The following is a 4,094-nucleotide window of genomic DNA, read 5'->3' as shown; positions in this document are numbered from 1 at the left end:
TAGGGACCCCAAAAGGGATTAAATAAAATTTAACCATCAGAACCATACCTTTTGAAGCTACATGACAATAATCAGAGGGAAAAATTGCTTCTTATCATTCAGATTGCCACGACTTCCATCAAGCAACTCAACTATAAACCAAAATCGTGTTTCATATGCCATAAGACTTTCTGGCTTATGCTTCGTAAAAAAAGTAAAACCAAAGCAACCGTTGACGTACATAGATATTGTCGTCATGTCTAGAAATTCCTTGCACCAAGAGGGAATCATAAAGCTCAATTGCACACTAATTACTGAGATAATGTCTAGAAATTAACAGATCTTAACGACTCAACCACATTCCAAAGAGAAGATTTTAATTTATCACTAAATGTTCTGAATATTACACTGCTCAGTAATATGAACCTCTCCACATGCATTTAGGCAGCTCCTCCAGCTTGCACCAGATACCAAGGCTCCTGGCATTGCTTTTCCCCATGCTTCAGAGTTGTCGTTCCCTGTAACGCTAACACAACCAAATTTCTTATTAACTCGATCGGCCTGAACCGCAACAGTGCACATTCTACAATTTTAAAAATTCTGTAATATTGAGGTAGCCCTAAATTCTGTACTGTTTGAATTCTACAATTTTACGATACTAAGAATACAACAAGTAACGTACCTGCTAAGCAGGAGGCAGCGAGCAAAGACCAGCGGTGATTCTGTAGCACTGACTGAAACACCCGTCGGCCTTCTCCTGTCCACCTCCCTCTGCACGATCTCATGGCGGCCTCCACCAGGCACCAGCTAGGGTTCTGCCAGTCCTGCATCACCCGGTCGCCGCAACATGTCTTGGGTTCCTCTTGCCTTTTCTCACTTCTTCCCGCCCACCTGAGACACTGCGGATCAAACATGTCCTCAACGAAGAAAGAGAGAGAGAGAGAGAGAGAGAGTATATGCGACTGTTCGGCCACGGCACATCCCGCCCATACTCACCTCCGCCGCCATCCTTTCTCTTCAGCCCCTTCCCATATGACGCCGAGCGGCTGAGAAGAGGGGACTGGCACAGCCCGCTGTCCGGGTGACGGACCCGCAATGGCCGCGGCACACCTAGGTCTTACTGGATTCTTTTTCTTCTTTCTTTTTGGAAGGGAGCAAATCATTATTGGATAGCCTCTGTGTCAACCAACTCCAAGAAAAATCTGACGGAAATTGAGGTAGTAACATACCCATACCGTTAAGAGATCAGGAGCTGCATCGGCACATCGCCATGCCTCGGCCACCGGCACGGGAGATCGAAGAATGGATCCAGTGTTGGGGCTCCGGCATGACGTTGGGAGACTCCACGCTGCATGTCGCGCGAGGATCGGGCACCCGCATCCCGCGCGTCCGCTGGATCCCCTCGCGGAAGACGGGAAGACGGAATAGGCACCACCAGAGTAGAGGGGATTGATGGCGGCGCCATGAGGGCCTGCGATCCAGAGGGATGGGTTTGAAAGACGGGGCTGATTGCGGCATAGAAGGCGGCGGCTACGATGGCGATGGGGGCGGCGTGACCAGGGTTGCCGACCGAGAGAGAGAGAGGAAAGAGGTCGTGTTGATTGTTGGGTCGTGGGCGATCTGTACCTGGGCTTGCATGGCAGCCCGGTAGAAGCCCAATTAACCACAGGGCTTTAAATAAGTTTCCAGAATAGCGGCCTATTAGGACACCCAGCCCAGTTCGCGATAAACTATCGTTTAGAGCAAGATCTGACGGCCAGAAACTAATCTAACACGAATCCGACGGCCAAAAATGTTGAAGGCCTGAGAGGGCTGGAAAAGTGCTCGGTTATAATGTCTTTAAATTTATGATCCGGGAAATCTAATGGGACACAATCAAGGCTTTCATGCCATGATCTAGTTGTTTGATACTAAAAAGAGAGAAATGAACCCCGTCGAGGCAAGAATGACGTTTGGTGGCACCCTCCTAGCAAAGCATGTGTCAACAATTTGTCGGGGAAATAGAACATAACAGTAAATACCGATGCACCAGTTCGATTTTTCTTAACTCAAGAGCCATCTTATTATAACTAGGATAAAATAAGTAGTAGATCTGTTTAAATTAATAAATTAAAAAAGAAAAACACGACAAAACGCCCGCATAAGGTTCAGTTTGGATATTTCGGTCTTCTTCCCGGACCTAACGTTTATATATTGGCATTGTGTGTTGGATTGAAGTTGAGTGTATGGGTCCTGTCCAATGGCATGGTTTGGTCACGCACCAGGTGATCAATATGATGCTCCTAGTTTATGGGAGGAAAATCAAACCATACTAGTACTATGTGGAGTGTTGGTACTTGTCAACAACATCTATTTATATATGTGCGAAAGAAAGTTTAAGTAGTATGAAAAGTTGATGTTGAGCCGGCCCATAATTTTAATTAGAATTAAATCAACGAAAGCAAAGCCGTATCGTGCTGACGACGGCCTCGGTGGAGTGTCATGGACCACGCGTGTCGTTCTCGTGCAAATTGAAGTATTCCATCCGATCCGTATTTCCCCCGATCCATCTTAATTGTTGCTGATTTAGTATTCCCGCAAAAATAATACAGTGGCTTCTCCTCCTCCTTTGTTGCGTTCTCTCTGTGACCTGATCTTCACACTGACCGGTGCTACTCATAAACAAGCATAGATAATTGGACTGCACGGCACGGTTGGGCCATAAAATCATACAAAAAATCCACCTAAAAATGGCGATTACGGCACACATGATTTGTCACACTCTCATGGCGACGGCGATATCGTGCGGAGAAAGGTCAAGGAAACGGGGGAGGGGTGCCGTGCGCGCGTGCGCAATCGTCGCTGCCCGTCGCTGTTTCTTTTCCGGAACAAGTTGGCGCGGATCCCCCGCCCATTATCCACTTGTGGCCGATTGTGGAGGGGGTTCAAAGTGGCAGCCGCCTGGTTGCGGAAGGTCAAGCGTGACGGATGGATGGATGCGACCGGGGGACGTGATGTTCATCTTTTTCTCCCTCCCTCCGGCCCGGGTGCGCGCGCGTGACCGCCCGGCCCGGACAGCGACGGGGGGCGCAGGGCGGACCATGCGAGGCGGAGCCGGGACCGCCGGCGATGGGGCCCGGAGGCAGGCGGCGACCCGGCGGCCAGTCGGGGCTCGACACGCGTCTGGTAAGCGAGAGTCAGTACGTTCTCGTTCTTGACGCCAAGGGTTTGTTTGTTTGTTCCTACGGGCCCGTGGGATGCGGCTGCATAGATGGGTTTTGTACTATAATGACGATGCAGGGCATACGAGAGCAAAAGGATGGACTAGTTTTGAACCTTAAACGTTCGTGGACGCGTCCGATCAGTGTCTGAATGTGACCGCTTCGATATTTTTATTTATACCACAAAACAACTCTAATCCCTACTTTTAACACACTTTCTCTGCACGTAAAACTTCATCGGATATGCTATGTGCACCCACACCGACGAGTCAACAACTTGCTGTAAGTGGAGGCGGGCCGACGGCATGCTCACAAACTCAGGCGGCGATCGTGCGTCGAAAGTCGAGGCCGCGCCATGACCATGTTGTGTCGTGCACGCAAGCGGCAAGCACACGCGCGGCCAGCAAACAACCAGCACGCGTGGCGGCCAGCACATGCAGCCCTACACGGCTGAGCATTGGCTCAGTCGGCTTGTTCGTGTTGTGCCCCGTGCCGACAATGCATGCGCCAGAAGGTCGGGATGGGAAGGGAGGACATGTGACAGATAATCGCCACTTACCTCCACAAGACGATAGTGATGGAGAGTGCGACACCGAGGACACGGAGGAGAGCTCGCCATCGCCAGGGACATGCTCCTCCTCTATACCTCAACCCTACCTCCAGAGAGTATGGGATCAACACGTTGATTTTTTTTCCTAGAGCCGGAGGTGGCACTAGCCATAGAGAGGGTGAGGCACTATCGGCCACGGAGAGGTGGATGTGCCATGGACAAGGATGGTGACGGCAGCGTCATCGCTAGGTCACGGTGAGACTGTGTTAGACCATTAGAACTATATCTCGCTTATAGTGAGAGTAGCTTCTGTCTCGCCTGAAGCTTTTTTTTCCTGTTTTGTACAATACTGGGACGACGCATTT

The 4,094-nt window shown here is 50.1% G+C and overlaps 1 long non-coding RNA gene across 2 annotated transcripts; it reads right to left on the bottom strand.

Moving 5' to 3' along the window:
- Positions 1-269: 269 nt before the first annotated feature.
- On the bottom strand, positions 270-1,553 carry LOC125521207 (uncharacterized). Of its 2 annotated transcripts, none has more exons than XR_007289091.2 (3): positions 976-1,553; positions 662-878; positions 270-505 (listed from the first exon to the last, which is right to left on the bottom strand). It is a non-coding gene; the product is annotated as an uncharacterized LOC125521207 (long non-coding RNA). The 2 variants fall into 2 exon arrangements; XR_015611113.1 differs by having other exon boundaries at positions 662-870.
- Positions 1,554-4,094: the final 2,541 nt, after the last annotated feature.

This window comes from Triticum urartu, chromosome 7A, assembly GCF_056163025.1.
Source record: "Triticum urartu cultivar PI428250 chromosome 7A, HENAU_Tu73, whole genome shotgun sequence".
Taxonomy (NCBI): domain Eukaryota; kingdom Viridiplantae; phylum Streptophyta; class Magnoliopsida; order Poales; family Poaceae; genus Triticum; species Triticum urartu.
The sequence above is the reverse complement of the archived record's forward strand: the minus strand, read 5'-3'. Positions and strand labels throughout refer to the sequence as shown.